Below are 10,898 nucleotides of genomic sequence, written 5' to 3' on the forward strand. Positions count from 1 at the left end.
GTCATTTTGCTGCTAGCTGATGTTCATGTATTCTGATGGCTAGTTTCCTTCCTGTCTCTCTGATACAATGTTTGTGGCAGTCGTTGTACGGTATTTTGTAAACTATGTCGGTTCTGCATGTCGTGGATATGTGGTCTTTAATCCTTGTGAGTGTTTGTCGTAGTATGGCTTTGGGCTTGTGTGCTACCGTAATTCCTAGTGGTCATAGGAGTTGTCAGTTCTGATATGTTCTTGATGTATGGCAGTGTAGCCAGTGTGTTAGGGCATAATGTGTCCTCTTTCTGTTGTTATTTAGTAGGCACCTGCGGATGAAATTTCAGGGATATCCGTTCAAAGCGAAGATTTTGTATTGGTGTTCTTCCTCTTTCTGTACAGTTCTGGGTCGTTGCAATGAGTGGTGGCCCGTTTAAATAGTGGCCCGACACAGCTTAGTTTGTGGACCACTGACCTGAGTTAGTTGCCAAATTAAAAGTTTCCGAATCCCTCGAGGCACTGAACCGAGTTGTGATGTGCAAAGGACAACACACAAAGGAGAGTCCTTGTGTGATTGATCCAATGTGATCTGTGTACCGGGGTAAACAGTGAAGACTGGTCTTCAGCATCCACGTTGAGCCTGGCTCCACTCGGCCGACAGTCAAATCTCACAAACTGCCATTGCCCTTCACTTTTCCTGACCTCCCCTCTATTCTTGTTTTAAACTGATTACACGTCAGACAGTTGCAGCTGACATTGCTGATGTGGAACTGTAACATGGAGTGAATCGATTTTGACTGGTCAATGACATAATTCTGCTTCTAAAGATCAGTCAATATTTCGTATTTATTGCTGTAAATGTTAACCATTAACAGGCTATGGCAGTGAAGGCACTGAATCGTAATCACTGGACTACCAGGAAAGATCTGTTTATGTCACTCAGGATACTCTGATTCGGCCTTGCATTCTCCTGTCCTTCTGCACGTGATGCCCCTCTGCTCTGTTTCGGTTTTATTCCGTCTTGGTTCGTTACACACAAGGTCTCCAATTATCTATTACTTTGTCGTTTCGAACACATGAGACCCTCTTCCCAAGCTTCTTTGACTGGCTCCATAGCTCAGTGGTTAGAGCACTGGTCTTGTAAACCAGGGGTCGTGAGTTCGACTCTCACTGGGGCCTGTGGCAAATTTTGCACACCCGCTGCTTCCAAGATCGACCGGAGCTCTTTCAATCTTGTCTGAAAGTATGACAACATCATTTCCTCCCCAGGCGAGAAATGTGTTTGAAATTCCACATTCCTGTTTGTCCGACCACGGACTTGAGGAAGAGCATTCGGAATGGCAGGAAGCAGCTGACGTGAGCGAAGTTTGACCGGAAGAGCGAGGTGAAGCCGGAAAAGTGCAGAATGACAGGTGAACAACGGAGGAGGAACACAAAGCCGGGGCAGCCGCCGAATGCTTCCCTTTGTTGCTGTAAACAGGGTCTAGTTTTGAAGTCTGCAATGGGACAATAGAGCCAAGTGAGTGAAATTCTGCTTTCTGGGGGTTGCGCTCTCCTAAAGCCTCTGGCACTCTCGGTGGAAGGTGTCCTTGTCTGTTTCCTGCTATGAGCGAAAATGAGGTTCACTTCCCCGAGGGGGCATGAACACAGTTTTCCCATCACAAACTTCAGTCTCATTGGCAGTGATGCGTGAGATTAAAATGTTACAGGGAAAATAACATTGAAATGAACACTTGAAACATGAGAGCACACAAGTGCTAAAAGGCCAAGTGCTGGAAACTGGGATGTTCGGTCTCTTTCCGTACTGTAAAAACTCAATGATGCGACCATTTTGCAGGAGCAACTGATTACCAATGAAATAAAAGCCAGAAGCTGTGTTATTAAGAAATGATGCAAGTCTGCTTGTTCCCAGGTGGTCTAGTGGTAAAGGTACTGCAGTTTCACCACTGTTGCCTGAGCTCGTGGCCTGCTCAGGGAGTGAGGATTTCCTGTCTTCACAATAACAGCACAAAGGCTGAGCAGTGCCTGGAGGGAATCCTTTTAATGTCTCGGATCAATGAATGTCCTGGCCACTTAAAGAAGGGAAGGCAGTTTAACTGTCTCTACTCAGTTGGACAGTTCACCCTTCATGTGCCTCTGATTCCCAGTTCTAAAGATTCACAAAGTTGAGACGAGTGGATTTTTTAAAAATTCTGTTTTCTTTCCATTCCAAGGAGCTTCAGTGATTGAGTGGTTTGGGAATTTAAAAGGTGCCACATGGCAGTGTGTGGTACTACTTCAGCTTCCCCTCCTCTGATGACGCTGGGACACCGACTCCAATGTTCTCAGCGACATTTACTGATATGAGGCAGTGAAAGGATACCAGTTCCTACAGATCAGATTCAAACCTGATCAGGGCATCAGAACAGTGAGAAAGATGAGCTGGGAATTTTAAAGAAGTTGTAAACTGTGCTTCAGCCACAGAGACAGGGAGAGTGACGTCATAAACCCATGGCGTCATTCCCGTGCAGAAAGAAGCCGTTCAGCCCTTCGAATGCACGGCGACTCTCTGTCGCTTGCATCTCTCTGAGGTTATTCACAATCGGTGATATCTGTTCTAATAATGGTCAAATATGTCTGTGCCGTGATGCTGTCTCCAACATGATTATCCTCTTGTTATTCATGTCTGAAACAGTGTGTGCAATTACTGCAGGTCTTGGAAAAACACTGGAAGTAATAAGTTTCAACTACCCCAGTTGCGTCCCAACTTAGAGAAGACTGACGGTGAACAGGAGAAAACTGCTGCGGATCTTGACAAGTGTGTCACCTCACCAGTGTACCAATATGAACAATTTATTGCACACAGCTGATCTTCCGCAAATCCCAAATCGCGGTTGTAAGGAATAGCAGATGATGGTTTCGATCCATCGATCTCTGGGTTATGGGCCCAGCACGCTCCCGCTGCGCCACTCTGGTTGGTAGCTCTGTGTGCCTTTTAGGCTTTTAATTTTGCGTGTGGCATGTACCTTCAAGAATGAATTTTTAAAAAATCATTGTTGTTGTGTAATACCCTGTTGCGCAGATGTGTCTCGCCTGTGTAAACATAACCTTTGTCTAATGCCCCACATTCTGTTACTCCCACATTCAGATTTCACTCAGAATCACAAAATTTGTCACAACGCAGATGGAGGCCATGCAGCCCACCTTATCTGTGCTGCTATCCACAATGAGCAAATGAGTGTCATTTCATGTAATTCTCTTGCCTTCTCGGTGTAACTCTGTCCATTGTTATTTGTGACATAACCATCAAATTTCCTTTTGTGTTGATTGAATCTGCGTCTTTAGTACTGTTAGACAGCGTTTTAGTGACCCTGCCACTCTCTGTTCAAAATTTCAGCTTTCTGTTCTCCAAGGAGAGCTTTCCCAACTTTCCCATCTCACTTCATTACGGACATTCCTCACACACGGCACCATTCACGTGAATCTGTTCAACGCTGTCTCCAATCACTTCGCATTCCCGCTTCCGCAAGTTCCACGCCCTCAACTGAGCAATAAAGCAGCTGGAATTTTCACTCAGAGTCAGAATGCATGGGCAAACAACCTGAAACACTTGTTTTTGATTTGAACAAGCATTCTCTTTGGCCGTGTTCACTGCAATGGTACTTCTGCCTCATCCCCACTTCAGGCAACCCGACCTCATTTGACGAAGCTGGTTTTTCGGAAAGCTCTTTGGGCGTTGTGGCAAAGTAGACATAAGGCCGGTGGGTTCGTCCGGGATTTGAACCCGGGATCTCTCGCATATCAGCATTATAATAATACCCTAAGCGAGAATCATACCCGTAGACCAACGAACCACACGCACTTACCGCAAAATGGGGGACATGATGGAATAGTGATAGTTTCGTTGGCGTGTGAATCCAGAGATCTGGATAACGTTCTGGGGACTCGGGTTCAAAACCACGGCAGATGGTGGAATTCGAATAGAATAAATATCTAGAATTAAGAATCTAATGATGACTGTGAATCGGTTGTTGGAGAAACCACATCTGGTTCACTAATGCCCTTTAGGAAAGGAAACTGCCATCTTTTCCTGGTCTGGCCGACCTGTGAGTCCAGACCCACAGGCAATATGGTTGACCATGTGTCTGAGTAATTGGGGATGGGCAATAAATGCTGGCCGAGTCAATGACCCCGTCATCCCGTGAATGAATATCCTATGAACGAATTTTATAAATAATGCTCGCCACATAGATCCTGAGGGATCTCAGGCTGAACTCGATCTCAACAAAATCGGACCACCTCAGTGAAGAGTGAAGCAAGATACAGAACTCCAGGGATCGCCTGTAATTCGAACGCGAGAGCTGTTCCTATTTACTCCATCCACATGGAACAGAACTATATCCCGAGACCAATGAACCAGCAACAGCTCAGACCCGTTAACACTGAAGCAGCACTGAGTTTTAACAACAGCTTCTTCCCATTCTGAACCCCCGCTCCAAGGAGGCTGTGTTAGCACTATTCCCCCGGGGCAACGCTGTCTCCATTGGCAGCTGGAGTAAACAGTCTTTCACTGGCAGGCCGTGCTGGAGGAGAACAACACGAATGCGCTCTTCAGCTGCCTGCCAAACATGGACTTGCAGGACAGGGGAGGGGTGTGGTGAGAGTGGGAGGTATGGAAAGCGTGGAAGGCTGTGCAAAAGGGAGATTGTGCACGCAGAGAAACTAAAATTCTGTTCGGAACCTTGTCCAAATTACCACATCTGACACAGCGCGAAAAATTCAGAGTTGTTGGGAAAGATAGAATCTCTCCCAATCATGGGGACCTGTGTCTGTGTCGTTCTCAATGTCACAGGCAGGGCGCAGCTATCTGATTCAGCATGGGGTGCTACTGAAGGAAGTCCTGTCTCTCAGACACACTGCACCTGATGTGTATAAATTTCAGCATTTTCCCCAGCTCATAGAATCGATTTTGTTATTCAAATAATCCCAGAGCGACAGAGAACGGGGCAAGGCAATTCATTTTAACAGCTCCTGTAGAGAAGTGGAATGTGTGAGAGCGGACAATCTTTACTCGTGCATAGTTTCAGCATTGACAACCTTGGCCCGTGTGGCAATAAAATCAGTTTGAGAGATTGATTCAAATACAGATAGCAGGAAACAGGTGAGACAATTTATCGTGTGCCTGAAAGCCAGTAAATCTTACCTGTGTCCTTCCTAACGTCTTCATATCCCAGTAAACCCAGTCCGTGTCTTTTATAATGTTTTTATATCCAAGTAAATGCTATCCATGTTTGTTCTAATACCTTATATCCCAGTAAACCCTGACTTGTGAAAGGATGCTGGGCCGCTCAACCCAAATTCAATGCATCAATTCTCTCCCCTGTGCTGTGCAATTTCATTAGTGCTGCAGAAAGGGTCTTTGCAGCTCCAGCAGTCCCATCTGCAACGGTTTGCTCGGTGTCTCCCTCAGCTTCCAGCTTCCTGCTTCCTGCGAACACTTCAATTCGGAACAAACGTGTCAATGTACTTTCATTCCACACGGACACAAGTCGCAAACATCAAGCCCGTCTCGCCGTTCACTGAGATCATGAATGACCTTTTGCTTCGACATCATGTTTCTGCACTATCCCCTGAGCTCTTGATGATTTTATTCGGTAGCAATCTATCAATGTCAGTCTTTTACAGACTCAATACAGACATTCATAACCTCTGGAGCCACGAATTGCAAAGATTCTCCCCATTCTGACTTCCCTAATATCAGTCCACTCTTCAGTAAGTATGCCTATTGCGTGTCTGGAGCTCTCCAGCGCTACTTGTTTTCTGCTTTTCGTGTAGTCTGTTGTATGGCGTTGCAATCGTATAGTTGTTGGATTTTGCGTTATGATCACAGTAACCTTTGTAATCACTGTTGTTCCATTTTTTTTCCCCTTAGCGTGTTTTAAAGGAACACAGTAAGGGATCAATTAATATTGCAAGAAGACACACAGAAAGAGGCGTGTGAAATGCGAGATTGTGAAATCAAAACTCATCCTGAGCGGCTTTTATTAAAATGGACCATTATTTCTTGGAGCATCAGGCTCAGGAAAATGCACAGAGCGATGTTAGACAAAATGGACTTCGTTCGAAAAGGCCAGTTTTATGGCGTTCTGCATTGATCAGCTCATTTGTGAGTTTTGCCTCATTTTAGGATTTTGGAGTCGTCTGCCCCGTTCACAATTCCGTTTCATTAACAAATGTCCAGGAAAGGGGTGGTCCCAGTACTGGCTCCTGATTTCTTGTCTTCAGTTTTGCCAAATCTCCGAGTAGCTTTCTGAAAACGCAGCTCCGCTAACTGAGGTCGGACGACGTGAAGTAGGGATGGGGCAGAGCTACCAGTGCAGGGAACACGACAAGGGAATCACTCAAAGGGAAAACAAATGTTTCAGAATGCACGCAAACCGACTCTGATGTTTCGTGAATGTTGTGATTCTGCGTGAAATCCGAGTTCGAACTGAATGTGGGAAGTTACACAAAGGTTATGTTTACACAGCCGGGTAAATGTTACAGAACATCAGTGGTGGTCTTTAAACATCATCCTCGAATGCACGTGTCACATGCCAGATGAAAAGCCCAATATTTGTCTGAAAGCCCAGTACTCTATGCTAGCAGAATGGTGCGGTGTGAGCATGCTGCGCCCGTTAGGTTAAAAATCACTAGATTTTAAACCACCCCGTGATTTTTAGGAGCTCCATGTTGCGGTGTGCATGTATTGATCGCTGTCAGTGTTCTTCCGGCACAGAGCTGCAGTATGCTGCATTTTGATCAACTTCCCGTAACTCCATGTGTCAGAAATAATTGTCTCATATTGATACACATCAGCTGCAGTGTGTTCCATGCGCAGGACGCCCTGCAGGAATTGCCCACGCTGTTTCGGACAGCAGCGTCCTCCCGGTGAAATGAGAAGCCATGAACGACAAGAGGGTCAGTATGTCGGAGACAGCATCACGGCACAGGCGCAGTTCAGCATTATTCGGACAGATGTCAACGATTGTAAATATCTCAGAGAGACACAAGCGACAGACAGTCCCCGTGGACTCGATGGGCTGAACGGCTTCTTCCTGCACGGGAATGACATCATGGGTTTACAACGTCACTCTCCCTGTCTCTGTGACGCGGAGATGCCGGTGAAAAGTGTCACTTCACCTGATGGAGGAGCAGCGCTGTGACAGTGTGTGATTTCACATAAACCTGTTGGGCTATAACCTGGTGTCATGTGACTTCTATCTCTGTTCACGTTTTCTGTGACAGAACGAGTGAAAAACAATGGCTCATTTTTAACCCTCCCTTCCGCTTTGAACTGTCTGTAGCTCCGCTGCTCAGGGACGTTGGGGATGACTCTCATTAGTGAGTGTTTCACTCGGATTCTCTTAATCTGGGACTGTTAGCGTCAGATATTAACCCCTGTCCGGTCGTAACAAAGAAACCGACGTCCGCGTTGCAAAAGACTTTCTGCAAGATTGCTGCGTGAAGTCGAATCCTGAAAATCAAACAGGCTGCACAGAAAGATCCCGTATTAAGTTTCTAAAAGGAATAGTCTCCAGTTTCGACTTCTCTCTTTTCTAGCTGCTCTGCATCCTTCTCTCTGTCTCTGATTAATGCCATTTGATGAAAGTTCCCAATAGTGGTTTATAATTTCTTGACGTCTGATTCTGCCTCTTCTGCTTCTTCACCCTTCCAGTGTTCAAGAAGGAGCTGCAAAACGTATACCATCCCCAAGCACTGCCTGCCCGTGGAGGGAAATGGTTTGATCCATCTGCCATTGAAGACAGCCCAGTGCTCGGGGAAAGGAGAAAATAACTGCAGCCCGGGAGCAGGGGCAGAATAGTAGAAAGCTGTTCATTGTTGCTTTCACTGCCTGAACTGAGATTTTTAAAATGTAAGCAGCCTGTTCAAAGATATTATTACACACCTCTGGAGCATATAGAACTTGAAACCGGTCTCCAACATCCAAAGATCACTGTATGAGAGTCAACTAGGTTACAACGGAAAGCTGATGCTCGATGAAACTGTTCGTTGGTGTAGAGTGTGAGGGTCGTTGATGAGGCTGTGAGAGGTCCCACGTTTAATTCCCGCTTGAGCCCTTGTTATCTGTAGCTGCGTCCTCTCTTCGCTGTTTGACGTCTTTTCGCGAAAATCTTTGGGAGTGTGTGAACGTGGTTCATTATGAAATCTAAGACCGTCTGAGATCCCAAAGGGTCTTTGCAGTGAAAATCTCACATTCGGAGAAGACGGAATCGAACTGTTACTCGCCCTGGTCAGTGGAAAGAATTTCTCACTATCACCTCAATCAAACTGCCCAAGTCCACCCATAACATGAAAAACAACGCGAAATTTGTTAGTCGGGAGGCGAAACATGGGAAGGAAACAACATAGAAAATCCAGTCTCCAGCTTCGGGAATCTTTCAAAGGTCTTTGCGAACCAGACTCGGGGCAGAGTGAAGGGTGAACGGTCTGAATGAGCAGAGCCAGTCAAGACATCTTCCCCATCTTTATGACGCTGGAGCATTGACTCTGATGTTCTCGGTGTCATTACCCGATCTAAGACGTTGAAATAATCAGGATTCTTTGAAAAGATCAGGAATTCAAACAGGATCTCTGTGGCAATGCAATCAGATACTTGGGGACAGGCAAAAAATGGAAAGGCACGAAGAGAGATGGTCCGGGGTTCAGGAGAGCTGTTTCCCGGTGACATGGATGTCTCTGCAGGGGGTGGGATCAGACTGTTTCCATGTTTCCACAATAACTGTCACGGATTCTATTTTTAAAAGGAAAATTGGCAAAGTACAGCTCTTTTCCTTGTAAAATAACAATCAATCTGAAACTCACGGAATCACATCTTAGAGACAATGTCCCAGATTCACCATCCCCATCCACGGATATGTCCTGTTCCACCTTCATGACAGACCCAGCATAGGTGGCGGCACAATGTGACATATTCGAGGAAATTAACTTGGAGTTCTTAACATGGCATCCTGGTCCCATTCAGTCTCAGGGCATCCGCTTTAACGTGGACAAGGAAACCGCCTGCTGATTCCCGCCTACTGTTCTCTCTCGGCTGATGAATCCGTAGTACTCCATGTTGAACAGCACTTGGATGGAATACTGAGGCTGGTAAGAATGAACTCTGCGTTGGCGATTTCAATGTCCATCACTCAGAGTGGCTCGGCAGCAGTTGGTCAGGTCCCAAATCATAGCTGTTCGATTGGTCCTGCAGGTGGTGAGGGAACCAAGAAGAGGGAAAACACATTTGATCTCATCCTCACCAATCGGACCTCAGCAGACACATCTGTCCGTCACAGTAACGGCAGGGGGTGACCAAAATATAATTCTTGAGGGGACGATGTCTCGCCTTCACATTGTGCATGCCACCCATTGCGTTACATGGCACTGTCACCATGCTAAATGGGACAGACTGCAAACAGATCTAGAACTCAGCTTAGGCATCCATGCGGGGGTGTGGACGATCAAAATGTTATGTTGCAGCTGTCCAAGGCGCTGGTGAGGCCACACCTGGAGTACTGTGTGCAGTTTTGGTCTCCTTACTGGAGAAAGGATGTATTGGCAGTGGAGGGGGTGCAAAGGAGGTTCACTTGGTTGATTCCGGATCTGAGGGAGTTGGCTTATGAGGAGAGACTGAGTAGATTGGGATTATATTCATTGGAATTCAGAAGATTGAGGGGGGATTTTATAGAAACATAAAAAATTATGAAGGGAATAGATAAGATAGAAGTAGAGAGGATGTTTCCACTGGCAGGTGAAGCTCGGACAAGAGGGCATAGCCTCAAGATCAGAGGGAGCAGATTTAGGACTGAATTGAGAAGGAATTTCTTCACCCAGAGGGTTGTTAAATCTATGGAATTCCTTGCCCAGTGAAGTAGTTGACGCTGCTTCAGTAAACGTTTTTAAAGAAAAGGCAGATTTTTTTTGAACAATAAAGGAATTAAGGGTTACGGTGAGAACGCGGGTAAGTGGATCTGAGTCCACGAAAAGATCAGCCATGATCTTATTGAATGGCGGAGCAGGCTCGAAGGGCCAGACGGCCTACTCCTGCTCCTAGTTCTTATGTTCTTATGTTCTAAAAGCAGCAGAATGGGACTTCAAAGAAGCCGCAGTTGTTGCTTGTCGCTGGTAGAAGATAATTGGAGTGTGTGGGTTTTGAATGTTGATCGTCTTGTGCTTGTGGTTGTTATTTAAATCCAGAGATCCGCAGATTTCTCACAAATTATGTGTCGGTGTACGTTCGGTTAGTTTTTTTCATGTTGAGTTTGAAAGAATATTGTTATAAGATTCCTGGACCTGAATATACTGGATATCCGCAGAATGTTCAATGATTGGAGAACATTTTCTAACAGCTACTTGACGGTTCGGAAATGTGTGACCAGGAAACAGTGAAAATTTCAACTCACAAGATATATTGGTTAACAACTGCAAAAACAAAGTTTCTGGAACAGCTCAGCAGCTCTGACAGCATCTGTGAAGGTAAAAACAGAGTTAACGTTTCGGGCCCGGTGTTCCCAAACGTGAACTCTGTTTTTTCCTTCACAGATGCTGCCAGAACTGATGAGCTTTTCCAGCAATTTTGTTTTTTTTCCTGATTTACAGCATCCGCAGTTGTTTCTGTTTTTTCTTTGGTTTACAAAAGAACGTGCTGACTAAATGCAATACAGAGACTGATGTGAAACAACCTGTAAGATCCAGGAAACCAGGTGTCAGCCAGTTCAGACTTCATATTGCAACTACCAAAACGACAATTTTCCTCTGTCAGTTTTACTGTTCCAAAATAAAGGGTGGGGCATTCATCATGGAGAGATTTGCTGTAATCGGGCTGTGATTTCATGTGAACTTCTTTGCTTCAGGCATTGGTCGGGTGATGAAACAATGATTTTATAATTCAAAGCGGGGGGGGG

General features: G+C 45.6%; 1 non-coding gene across 1 annotated transcript; it reads left to right on the forward strand.

Annotated features, from left to right (window-relative positions):
• The first annotated feature begins 1,079 nt into the window (after positions 1-1,079).
• trnat-ugu lies at positions 1,080-1,152 on the forward strand. The gene has a single exon. It is a non-coding gene; the product is annotated as a tRNA-Thr (tRNA).
• The last annotated feature ends 9,746 nt before the right edge of the window (positions 1,153-10,898 follow it).

This window comes from Rhincodon typus, chromosome 8 (genome assembly GCF_021869965.1).
Source record: "Rhincodon typus isolate 14 chromosome 8, sRhiTyp1.1, whole genome shotgun sequence".
In the NCBI taxonomy this organism is placed as follows: Eukaryota; Metazoa; Chordata; class Chondrichthyes; order Orectolobiformes; family Rhincodontidae; genus Rhincodon; species Rhincodon typus.